Source organism: Apodemus sylvaticus, chromosome 2 (genome assembly GCF_947179515.1).
Source record: "Apodemus sylvaticus chromosome 2, mApoSyl1.1, whole genome shotgun sequence".
Lineage (NCBI taxonomy): Eukaryota > Metazoa > Chordata > Mammalia > Rodentia > Muridae > Apodemus > Apodemus sylvaticus.
The window spans coordinates 181,613,084-181,626,931 of NC_067473.1; positions in this window are offsets into that span (position 1 = coordinate 181,613,084).

Consider the following 13,848-nt stretch of genomic DNA (forward strand, 5'->3'; position numbering starts at 1 on the left):
TGTGCTCACGCAGGCCGCACGTGCAACTGATAAGCAACCCTCTTCATTTCAATCAGACAGTGGAACTATCAAGTCTCAGAAAGAAAAGTTACATTTGTGACTGTCAATCAGAATTAGAACTTCTGCGAGGCTCGCCACAACCCTGCAAGGGCTGATAATTCAGATGTATTAATTACTTACGTTTCCAACTGCTATGACTGCAAAATTGGAAAACCACAAGGTAACTGACTAGATGATTTGAATCGGCTGATTGACTATAAACTGCTGAAGTGGTACCTGGCTGTGTTAATGACTGAGCAATAATTTGCGAAGTTTTTCCTCCACTTTTCTAAATCATAACAGAAAAATATCCTATGCAAATTATAGATGGGCTGGCAAACACATTCTGATCATCATTTGGAAGGGAGTAGGTGAGATTTCTGGAAGCCAGGCTGTTTCTCATGTGCCTGTAAAACAAAGGGCCAAGTCCAAACCACAGAGTGCTGGTTTACTTTTCCTTGAGACAACCATACACACACACACACACACACACACACACACACACACACACACATATCTGCACACTAGCATTCAGCTATTGCAAAGTAGAAAACCTTTCCATTCATCTTGGCATAAGACAATGAAATTATTTGAAAATGAACGAACAAATAAAAACAAAACTGAATTCAGTATTTTTTTTTCTGTTAAGAAAAACAAAACTCAGTGTGACTGAGTCAAAGGCATACTGCGCTGTGGCAAACCACGTTGTGGTTGTGTCGGTCGGCCATTCTCACACTCGGCTCCTCAGATGAGCGCCTAGCAGGCCAGTTTAATCTGCCTCCTCATTTTGGTGGGGGTGAGGCTGATCCCTGTCAGAAATGCATGTTCCCTCCAACCACAGTGATTTATTCAGACTTTGAAATATTGAGTAGCGTGCTTTGCTGGCTCTGGGCAGGGGAGCCACACTTCTCTTCTGACTGACTTAGCTCAATATGGCGCTTCCCTTCCTTCAAAACCCAGTCCTGGCTCTCCAGGCTCCATATGCATGGGCCCTCCCTTGACTCCTGCTGGTCACACCCCCTGTGATGGTTTGTATTTGTCTGGCCCAGGGACTGGCACTATTAGAAGGTGTGGCCCTGTTCTAGTAGGTGTGGCCTTTTTTGGAGTAGGCATGGCCCTGGGGGTGTGGGCTTTAAGACCCTCATCCTAGCGGCCTGGAAGTCAGTATATTGCTAGCAGCCTTCAGATGAAGATGCAGAACTCTCAGCTCCTCCTGCACCATGCCTTCCTGAACTCTACCATGTTCCTACCTTGATAATGGCCTGAACCTCTGAACCTGTAAGTCAGCCCCAACTAAATGTAGTCCTTATAAGACTTGTCAGGGTCATGGTGTCTGTTCGCAGTGGTAAAACCCTAACTAAGACCCTAACTAACCCCCAACCCTGTCATAGTCTAGTCATGGTCTATCTTAACACTTCAACACATAAGACTTGTCATGGTCATGGTGTCTGTTCACAGTGGTAAAACCCAGACTAAGACCCTAACTAACCCCCAGCCCTCTCATAGTCTGGTCATGCTCTATCTTAACACTTCAACACATAAGACTCATCATGGTCATGGTGTCTGTTCACAGCGGTAAAACCCAAACTAAGACCCAAACTAACCCCCAGACCTGTCATAGTCTAGTCATGCTCTATCTTAACACTTCAACACATAAGACTTGTCATGGTCATGGTGTCTGTTCACAGTGGTAAAACCCAGACTAAGACCCTAACTAACCCCCAGCCCTCTCATAGTCTAGTCATGCTCTATCTTAACACTTCAACACATAAGACTCATCATGGTCATGGTGTCTGTTCACAGCGGTAAAACCCAAACTAAGACCCTAACTAACCCCCAACCCTGACATAGTCTAGTCATGCTCTATCTTAACACTTCAACACCTACTTTGCTTCTTAAACTGTGGGTCGTGACTCCATTTGGGGTCCTGTAACTCAGTGCAGAGTCTGTAAACATTCTGTAATCAGATAGCAACAAACGCTAATGAAGATGTGGACAGAGGGAGCCCTTGTACTCTGAAGGCAGTGGTGTGAAGCAGGCCAGTCCTGAGGAGAGTCAGAATGCAGCAGGCCCACTGAAATCCTAAAGCTAGGTCTGCCAGGTGACCAGCCATACCACATTTACCCAGGAGCCTCCAAGCGAACACATCACAGAAACACTTGTGCGACAATATCTACTACAGCACTGGTTACAATATCTGAGCTGTGAAACTAACCCAGGCATCCATCCACACAGGAGCAGGTAGAGAAAATGCACTATTTACACATGGTGGACTTTCTTTAGCCATGAAGAAAAATTAAATTGTGTGAGTCATGGGAAACCTCATGTATGCAAAGCTAAAGCATTAAGTAGATTAATTTAGTCTCAGAAGGATGACTGCCATGTTTTATCTTATTTACAGGTCCCAGATTTTGGGTAACTAAAATAATATGCAGAGATGATGTGAAACCAGTAAAACCATCTAGTATAACAAAGGAGACAAATGGGAAGGGGTGCAGGGGGAGAGGGGAGAGGAGGTGCATGAGCTGGAGACAGAGGCAGGGTGTGAGGTAAGAAGAGGGGGTATGGAGGTGAGTGGAGACCAGGCTGTGAGGTGCGGATATGCTCAAAGCACTTCAGATGCTTACAGAAAAATGGCCCTAAGTTGCTCAGCACTGTAAGATAAGAAGGAAAACGTATTGGAAACAGTAGAAGGATTCTGAGTGGCGAGTGAATCGAAAGTTACTGAAAACGTCCTGAACCCGAGGTTCTTCTGGCGAGGCTTGCCCTCAGTTCCCTGCGAGGGGCGTCCCTGCAGCCTCGGCTCTGCTAACCCCTCTGTTACTTACTCTGCGGTGCGCATCCTGCCTCCTTGTGCACAGCAAGTGTTCTCTGAAGCAACTGGTCTCAGTGATGATGTACACGGGAAGTCCCCTGATCTCGTAGAAACAGTGGTTTGATTACAGAAAGCTCGGTATTTTCTCCTTGTCATCCCTCAGCATATAAGCCATCAAATTAGTTTATCTTTAGAAGACTTCAAGTGCACCTGTCTCACTAACATGGAAAATTTTCATCTTTAACACATGGTAAAATGGAATATATACAAAGACTTTTTTTTTAAAGATTTACTTTAATTTTTTTACCTAATTTGTTTTTATATACATGGATGTTTTGCCTGCATGCATATCTGTTCACCATGTGTGTGCCTGCTGCCCATAGAGAACCGAAGAGGGTTTTAGGTCCCCCAGAACTGTAGTTATAGATGGTTGTGTGCTGTCATGTGTGTACTGGGTATTGAAATTGTATCCTGTGCTCTTAACTGCTGAGCCATCTCTCTAGTCCCAACATTCCTTTACCAATGTTGTCTGCTTATGGGTATGTGCACATGAGTGCAATGCTCAAGGAGGCCAGCAGATGGCGCCCAATCCCCTGAGCACAAGTTACAGGCTGCTGCACCTATCATGGTGGTTGGGAACTAAAACTATTCTCAGCAACAAAAGAAAATCTGGGGGAATCAGTATCCCTGACCTCAAGCAATACTACAGAGCAATAGTGTTAAAAACTGCATGGTATTGGTACAGTGACAGGCAGGAGGATCAATGGAACAGGATTGAAGATCCAGAAATGAACCCACACACCTATGGCCACTTGATCCTCGACAAAGAGGCTGAAAACATCCAATGGAAAAAAGATAGCCTTTTCAACAAATGGTGCTGGTTCAACTGGAGGTCAGCATGCAGAAGAATGCGAATTGATCCATCCTTGTCTCCTTGTACTAAGCTCAAATCCAAATGGATCAAGGACCTCCACATAAAGCCAGACACTCTGAAGCTAATAGAAAAGAAACTGGGGAAGACCCTTGAGGACATCGGTACAGGGAGAAAGTTTCTGAACAGAACACCAATAGCGTATGCTCTAAGAGCAAGAATTGACAAATGGGACCTCATAAGGTTACAGAGTTTCTGTAAGGCAAAGGACACCATCAAGAGGACAGATCGGCAACCAACAAATTGGGAAAAGATCTTCACCAATCCTACATCAGATAGAGGGAACTTGCTTTGAAGTCTCTGTGAATGTAGTGTATGCTTCTAACCACTGAGATATCTCTCTAGCATGTATAGGATTGCTTTAAAATAATTTTATTATGACTTTATTACCAGAAACTATTTAGCTTGGATGCATTTTTAAGTATAACATTTGGCCCTGGTGCCTTCAACAGAAAGCTGTTGGTTGGTGCTAGAATAAATGCCTCCAAGAAGGAGTTAATTTACTGCTAGAACATAGGCCTAGGAGTTCGGAGATTGAGTAGATACCACTTCAGCTCAGCAGATATTCTAACAGATGGAGGTGGACATGGAATGTGTTCGGACGTCCTTCTTTGGAGATGCGTAGATTTGCAGGGCACAGAAGGTACACTCAACCCTGTTGGATGTGGATGTAAACTTACAAATAGGCAAAATTTGCTTAGAAAAGTCAGAAACTCAGGAAGCATTTATTTACAGTGAGATCCAGGCCAATGCAAGAGTTTGGTAAACTCTTGAAACTACCTCCCATCTAGACAGGTTAATGCGTGTAAGTAGCCTTGTTAAAGTCAAAGTTGATAAGACCTGCATACAGCAGAATTTTCCACATCCATTTTTTTTCCTGCTCTTGTTTCCCCAAATTTCAGGAATGTTATGGTTATACAGTGCAAGACAAAGCACAGAGGCCCTCCCACCCCCTCCGGGATAAGACCGGCTCTCACAGAGGCCGCCCCTCCAGTATATCACATGTCATACCTTAATCAGAATGCTCATGGCCACACTTGTATTTTAGCAAATGAAGGAGAATGAAGGAATCTCTCTCTCTCTCTCTCTCTCTCTCTCTCTCTCTCTCTCTCTCTCTCTCTGTGTGTGTGTGTGTCACACATTTCAAACCTCAGTCTTTTGACTTTGAGAAGGTTTCCAACTGCATCGTCTTGTTCTAGGGTCACAGGTCCATCATGGCTGCACTCTCCTCGGCCCCTGAAAAAGTGTTCAACCTTTTGTATTCTCATGCTTGCCTGGGCGAGTGGATCTGCAGGTTTGATTGGATAGTTGAAGTCCTCTGAGGCATTTCATCTGCGGAGTATCACTGAGGGTCCAGTAATTACAGTGTGCAGACCTCCATGATAGGAAGTGAGGGGTCCATTTTCTAAAAGTACTCATTTCAAAGAGGAAATTCAGTAGCCTAATCACACTGTGTGCCCAGATCTCCCTGAGTGGATCAGCATGCACTGTGCTGTAACAAAATGCCCATTTCTTCTTTGTTAATCTGAAAATCTAATGAAAGGATTTCCCTCAACTGGGTTGTGCTGGGGATAGTGGTCAGGAAAGAGTCTCTATTTGATGAAGGGACAGAGAGCAAACCCTCTCCCTCCTGGTTCCATGGTAGTGGTGAGGAGTTGTCACACACGAGCCGTGAGCTGTAACATTTGGCTGTGGACTCTGCTCCAATCCTCATCTAGATTCATAACACTTACAGAACTCTTTCAAATACTTGGATGTTGTTTGGCCATGGCACAAAATCTGTCAGTGTTGACATAATATTTGTGAAGTACTTAAGACAGTCAATGCAAAAAGCGAGTAGATGTATTTCACTTCACTAACATGTCAAAGAAAGAACATTACAAAGGAAATGACTAAAGGAGACAATCTCACAAGCTTGGGATTCTAAACTTTTATCATTGAAGACATTGAAAAGATAATTCCTCTTGGATAGAGTCTCATTTTATGGCTACATCAACAGCTTGTGTCTGAAGCAACAACAAGAGAACTTGCAATCGTTATGCTAATTTAGTATCCAAGCCGACTCAAGAGAGTTGAAATGAAGATATAACCTCCTCTATGGATTTGATTTGTTCAAAGATAACTTATTAAGTACAATTAGACTAAGGCCAACTTACATCCTTATTCCAGGGTCATTGGACTAATACATTCTTTCAAGATTTTTAAAAGTAAATACATACTGATTTTTTTGTGTGCGTCTGTATGTGATCAAACATCAAGGAAAACCACCTAAGGGTGGAGGAATTTATTTGGCCCATGGTTTAAAGGGACACAGTCAACCCTAGCAGAGGAGATATGGTGGTGGGTAGGTACTCTGAGATCCCTCACCATTTCTCATCTCCACAGAACAGAAAACAGAGGATGGGCAGGAAGCAGAATAGGTTTATATACAATCAAGTTACACCGCCAATGACCAACCTCTTCCAACAAAACTCCACACAATACAAAGCAGTTCCATCATCTGGGAAAGAGTATTCAAATACAGGAGCCTAACTGGAGTTGAAGGCAATTTCCACTGCAGCAGTAACACTTGGATTCCAACTCTAACAGCCTGGATTCTGTGTTCCCTCAGCATTTACCGTAGGCCAAACACATTAGTCCTACTTCGTCTTTCTCCAGTGGGAAGGTCCCATCTCCGGTTGCCTGTACCACATCCTTACATTATACCTTGAAAAATAATTTTCTCCCAGTGATCACCTATTTGCTTTATTGTACTTTTCCCCAAATCTGCTAGAAAACAATTAATGAGCTTTCAATTCAAGCCTGACCCATCGACCCTGTTTTCAGTGATGGCTTTAACCCCCGCCTGGCTCTTCTCAAGGTAACCTTGGTAATATTGTTACAGTTGTTCATTATCATTTTTTAATGCAATACCAACTATCTCTATTGATTTGTCTCTGCCCTTTGGTTCCATGAATCACAACACATTGCTGTTTGAGTGCCTATCCATTTGCCAAGGTTTAACTACAGTGGGATGCCGCTCAGCCTGCATTAGCGACTACACCGCAGTCATTTGGTCTAATGGTGTTGCGTCCGAGGTGAAAATGTTACATTCAAAGTTACCTTAGGAGCTAATTATGGGCCTCTTTTGCTTTTTCAGTTTTTATTAATGACCTGCCCACATCATATAGTTCATAAGATGTCCTGCCCATGTACATGCTGCTGAGATGACCTCTGACTCAGGCAGAGTGCGGGTGGTATAGAGCCATTGTGTCTTGATTAGACATTTTCTGAACGATGCTAATAATGAATATACATTTTACCCAAAATTATCAGGTTCAGATGACTTAAACTATACAAGGCAACCAAGCAGTTTTGCTTTAACCTGCTTTATGGATGTAAGTGGCCAGGTAGCTGAGGTGGATTCAGGAATGTGTGTCTGGGGCTCATCTGGACGAGGCACCTCCTTGTGTGAGTGCACCACAGTGGTGCTAGTTTGCAAAAAAGTAACATGGTATACTGCAAGTATACTCTTTCCCTTAAAGCACTTAAAAAAGGTTACTTTATAAAGCATAATATTTTGTTAATTGCTTAGGAATTTCATGTAATACACCCTGATCACTCTTAATTCCCAGTCCTCCAAGGTCCACCCTCCACCCTTGTGGCCTCCCTACCACCACCAAAAAAAAAAAGGTTAAAAAAAAAAGTAGTCTAATTTGTGTTGCCAATTTACTCACTGGAGCACGGTCAAAGTCCGGTGGCCAGCCCCTTAAAAGTGAGTCCTTCCTCACCCACACTCTGAGAAGTAGCTGTCTATTGTGGAGAGCCAGGCCTCAGCGGCTTTATTACAATGTTTAAGAGTTCTCTTCCATGGCTTCCTGTCAGGGTTGTTACTTTTTCTTTGGAGGGTGGGTGGGGTGGGGTGGGGGAGATATTGTTCTCAACTTAAACAGTGATGTGTGTTTCCTCCAGAATTTCTCAAAAACTTGGTGACTTCTCTACTAGCAAAAGGATTCTTCTCTGGAACTAGCATGTCAATTGCAATGTAAATACTCTGGGAGGCGGTTCACATCCACAAGGCCAGAGTACACCCTGGGTGTTGTCTACACCTCTGGGTGTGATTTCCCAATCTGCAGAGATGTCTCCCCACTGCTTCCTCTGCAGAGCAGTGGGACGGAGCTCGCATGTGCTGGGATGAGGCTTTCTTACGTGTGCTTCCCTTGGACAAGGAGGGCTGAGTGCACAGATGGAGATGGAGGGCAGGAGGGACGGAGGGTGTGGGGGACAGAGGGCAGGGGCAGGGATGGAGGGCATGGTATGGAGAATGCTGGGATGGAGGGCAGGGTGATGGAGGACGTGGGGATGGTGACTTCTACACTGTGGTCTTCACCATGCCTTGACACTCAGTGGCTGCTCAGACCTGGAGTTCTAGAATGATGTTGGAAGCTTATGAATCAATTATCTAATCTTTAAGAGGTTCACAACATGAGAGAGCAACTGTGCTATAAGAATGTACCAGTGACCTCAGCAAGGCCATCATTTAAGCCTGGGACAGTGCGCCTTAAAATTCCTTTCTTTGTCCAGGAGACATTGAAGCCCCCTGTCCCACAGCAAGGAGGGGCCAGAGATGGGACACAGGTGGACTTCCTCGAACTCACGGGTATGTTTCAACACTCCGCAGCCCGCGTCTACTATAGGCACCGCCTTTCCCTGCGTTCACTGTGGGGATGTCTGTGGAATTGCTGGTTGAAGAGAATTCCAGGTAGAGGGGAAATGTATGCAGAAGAACAGAACTGGGAACATGCCCGAAAAGGGATTTGGGACCACATGATAAATGGCCTTTTGGACCATGAGAATGAGTTTGTGTTTGGGCTTGTAAAGAATACCAAATCTCCAAGTGATGGTAGAACTACTGAGAGAAATCGCCTAGTCAAATTTACTTTTTAGAGAAACAATAACAACCCTCTAGGTTCAAGCTGGATTTGTGAAATGTGGGCTGCGACCCACATGTGGTGTTTCCTGACATGAAATGTGGCTATTATAAAAAGGCTTCTGATCCGGCAATGCTCGAAAGTCAGTTCTTGAGCAAACACTTAGAGAGCCCAGGGCATTGCTGACAGAAGGCGTTGGTGGCAGGGTGGGGTGGGGTGGGGTGGGGGGCTCCCTGCAGTCTTGGTTCTCAGCACACAGCACTTCACTCTGCGCTCAGCATCACGCCACACACTGCCAGGGAACATCCCCGGATGCCCAGGCTCACACACAACACTGTGTCACGAACCCCAGTGTTCTGACTGTACTCACAAAGTATTCTGCTCTTACAGAAATATCTGGTTTAAATAGGAGAAACAAAACCTTTCCATACCTTTCTACCATGGTTTCTTACCATGTCACTCTCCAATGAGCACACCTTTCATAACTTTGAAGAATAGTTTTTGTTTTGAGTCTATGAGTGTTTGGACTGCCAGCATACATGTCAGCCTTGTACGTGCCGTGCCCTTGGAGGCCAGAGGAAGGAACGGAATGACGTGTATGTGGGGAGGTAGAGCCAGGCCCCCTTGGGGAGCACCCAGTGTTCCTCAGCACTGCCCGGCCCTAATGACTCAACGTTTGTATAGTTGACGCCTTCTGCCAGCAGCACCTTGGACTCACTGCATGTTTGCTTTAGAACTGATTTTTGACCATCGCCCAATCAGAAGTCCTTTTCTTTTTGTCACATATAGCCTCCTTATTGAGTCAGCATTTGTACCTCATATTGGATTTAGGCAAGCAAGAACATCCATCCCATCGGTATGCAGATTCACCTTCACTGTTGATAAATAGTAAATTATATATAGTATACCAGTTAATTATCTTAAAATAAATGTATCTATGCTCTATTATCAGTAAATGTTTGATTCCATATCTATATTGAATACCAGTGTTTTTGTGGTCACATAAAAGTTTCTCAGGACTAAAGAGACTGCGGTGGATAAAGTTTAAGAAGCCAGTTTAAGAGGCAGGGAATGCCAAGAAGTGGTTCCTTACAGGAGTGCGGGCCAGGGGAGGGGAGCGATGGTGGTCGATCGCTGTGGTAGGGAAGCCAAGGAGGAGCTGCCTGGGCAGGGTCTCTCTGTTTGGTGGAACAAGGCGTGTGAGAGGCTGAACAGGTCTTCGACTTGGCCATTAGTGTCTGAGTGGATGAAGACAGGACTAGAAGGCGCTTGCTCTGTTTCCCTTTAAGGATTTGTTCGGCAAAGTTTGTCAGGAAAGGGAAAGACTTTGACTATAGATGTCAAAGACAAGAGGGGGCGTTTGCGGAGATGGTTTGAACTTGGCAATGTAAACTTCTATTGTGTGCAGGGAGAGCAGAGGAGAAACGAAAGGTAAGGGCGCTTGGCAAGGTTCCCCGTGTGTCACCTCAGGCACGCAGAGGGTCAGGGAAAATGGCAAGTACGCCGAACTCCCAATTACCGTAAAAGCCCACTGATTTGGATTAATTGGGGTAGAGGGCAACATGACTAAATAAAAGACTGACTTACAGAAAAAAATTAAACAAACTCGATTTGATTACTTTACAGTATTTTAAGTTAACCGTTTCCTATTAAAAGAGATAAATTAATGAGCACAATTTGCAAATACCATGACGCAAGGGCACAGATCTGAGGGCAGTGACAATTACCATCCTTCCATTTACTTAGTGAGTGCTCACCGCTGAGTTAGTGTCAGGTAGTGCTGTGTGTCACGGGGCCTCTTAAGTGGCCTATCAGCGGAGCGAGAGAGAGGAACCATTTTCTTCTCTGACAGCCCCTAAACTTTATGGTGAGCGTTGGGTTTCTCAGATTTGGTTTTAACATGAGTTGCTCTGTAATATCTTCCCATTTTGTGGAAAGCAAGTGGTTTTCCACCCTAGTGGTCACTGCAGTAGCGTGGGTCTGAGACTTTTCCTGGGCAGGAAGTTCCTACCAACATCTGTGCATCCATATTCACACATTTTCTGTCCTTACTTCCCTTGCCCTCGTTTCCAGATGTTAATCTGACCCCACTGGATTCAGGATCTTTGTTGTGTTTTGTTTTTTGTTTTTGATTAAAGTAAGTGTTCTTGTTTTTACATGTATGTTTAAGTGTATGTGTGTGCATGTGTGTCTGCATTGAGTGTGTGCATGCATGCGCACATGTACATGAAGGTAAGGTCGGCGGTCCAGTGAGTCCCAAAGATCCTCCTGTCTTCACTTTCCCAGCACAGGGATGAAAATTCACACTACCCTGCCTGGTGCTTTTACTTAGCAGTCTCTAGGGATTGAACTCAGGTTCTCTGAAGGCAAGCACTTTTCTTAGTCACACACACACACACACACACACACACACACACACACATTCTTGGGCACAGAATTTGAGACTGGTTGCATCTCAATGCTTATGCATCCGTGACTCAAAATGACCCTCCCCCCTTGTGTCCTGTGCCTGCAGTTCCTGGCCCTGGATTTCCTCACATAATACTCCCTTGATCTGTAGGTGGCGCCTTCGCAGTTCATCTTTGAACTCTTATTCACCCTTCAAAACCTTGTCAGAGAGCCTCCTTCGTTTGACCCACTGCTTATCTGTTTACCTCTATGATCCTGATACTGCTTGTCGTCTGTTAGCATTTGTTATGTGAACAGTTCTATCCCTTGGTACAAATTCCATCCACAACTCTGATGCTTATTTTTTTTTTTTTTTGGTGGGGGGATACTGAGCACAGCATTAGATGCAAGATAGACACTACTAAGTACTTTTTGAACTAAGCAGTGTCTAGCCAGGATGGATGTAATCAAAGCTTCTTGCTCTGACTGTTCATCCCGCCCTCCGCATGCCCAATGCGGTCTGAATTATCAAAGCACAACACAGGCCATCATCCTCGGAGGAGACAAGCACCTGTATGGGTCATTTATGTGTCAGCTTGGCTGATTTAAAGGGTGTCTAGATAGGTGGAGGGGCACTATGTCTGGGAGGTTAATTCTGGAATCAATAGACTCAGACAAGACATACTGTTTCCAATATGGCAGGTACTCTCTAGTCTCTCGAGTAGAATGAAAGGACTGAGGTGTATTTGCTTTCTGCCACTGATGCGAGGTATTCTTCTCCTGACCCCAGACATCAGCATGCCAGGTTCTCAGGCCTTAGACTCTGAAAGTTACAGCAGAGGACCACAGGCTGAGGTAGATACCCTGTTAGCTCTCCTGGCTCTCAGGCCTTTAGACTCAGACTGAATTGTACTCTGGATACCTTTGTTCTCCAGCTTAGAGACAGTGCATCATGGGAGTCCTGCACCTCAATAATCACATGAATGAGTTGCTATAATAAATGCCTTCTTATGTAGTTCTTGCTCTTATATATATCTATCTCTATCTCTACCTATCTATTTATGTATATATCTCTCTATATAGATAATATCATATCTATATGTTATTTCCATTTTTTCTGGAGAATTCTTAACTAATACTAATATTATGCTTAACTAATATTAAAAAAGGAAGTCAGACACTGTTATTTCTGCTATTAATTTGGAGCAAATGTTTGCTGGTCCAAGTTGTGGTTTCTTACATTTATTATTTATTAATTCACTTACTATTTATTTTTATCAGACAGTCTCACGCTCTAATCCAGGGTGGTCTGAAACTCAGTACATAGTCGAGCCGGCCTTGAACGTACGGCGTTCTCCTTCCCCTGCTTTCCAAGTGCTAGGACCGCAGGCGTGGACCACCATCCAGGCTATTTCTTATGTGTGGCTCTAATGTGCCCATATGTCTCTCTCACACTCTCTCAGCACACTCTCTCGTCTTTCTGTCACCATCTCTGTCACTGTCTGGTTAGGTTCAAAGTCAGCTCTATAATTAGACCAGTCTTCGTTCATGTGTCTCGGCAGCTCGGAATATTTCACATGTGGGGGGTTAGGTGCAGTTAGGCATGACGGTTCATCTCTATAAATTCACACTACATTTGATTGTCTGACTGTTAGCTTTCTCCGTTGTCCAACCTTCCCAGCGGTCTGCTCTTAGGGCACCCAATGGTCATTGATCACCATGCCAAGGGGAGAAGTCATCAATTAGATTGATGCTAGAACAGTCTCCTTCACATTGTCAATACCCATATTTATATCATAATGCTGCGATTTTGGCAGAATTATTTGCTCTTTATGAAAATCTGATGAAGCAATTTTCAGATTTCTGAACATGAATCAAAAGTTTGGAAAACACTCACTTGGATATTAACTATATTCCTGTTAACTTTCTACCATTTAGTGTGATTTTTATGCCTTTGGATGTGAACTGGGTTGATTGACCAAACAAGGTAAGAATAAGAACTCCAACACATTTTCAGTCTAGTTTTGGAAAGGCAGGGCATCCCATAGCAGTCCACTCATAAAAACACGGCAGCGATCAAGTCCGCCCAAGTGTCTGGTCTCTGCTGAATATTGGCAAAGTACAAAGAGGATGGGAAAAAGAATTTTTTTATTTTTCTATATCAACAAGAATGTCGTTTAGCAATGGGAGGTTGGTGTAAAGAGCTCTGGGACTTCTTGTGTGTGGGACTGCAAGAGTTCTAACTACACAGCTCACACAGGCTAATGCTACAAGAAAGAATGCACACCATCGATTCCTCCAAGGGTGAAACGTGATTACTCGTACTCACAGTCACTGGCTATTTTGAGACTAGCCAATGAATATAAAGCCTACACTGTGTGTCTGCAGGTCAGACCTCCCGGAGACTTGTTTAAGAGGTCACATGGTGTCCTGCATGGAGAATTATCTCTGACAGACAGCCGTACTTTCAACATCAAAGGAGTTTATTAAATATGTACCAGGCAACAGTAAAAGAAAAAACAACATGCAGCCATTTGATAATAGAACAGCATCAAATGTACATCTATGACACCCAAGAGAAATGGCTGGCAGATCCAGCTGGAGTTCCCTGCCTAGAGTCCCTGTGGAGCACAGCAGCCCATGGGGAGGCCTCCCACTGAAGACACCCATCGTCATCCCACATGACAAGCAACAGTGGCCTCCGTTAGGAGAGGCTCACCTTTTAGTGGTCCCCAAGACCTGGACATTTCTAATACTCCAGAGTG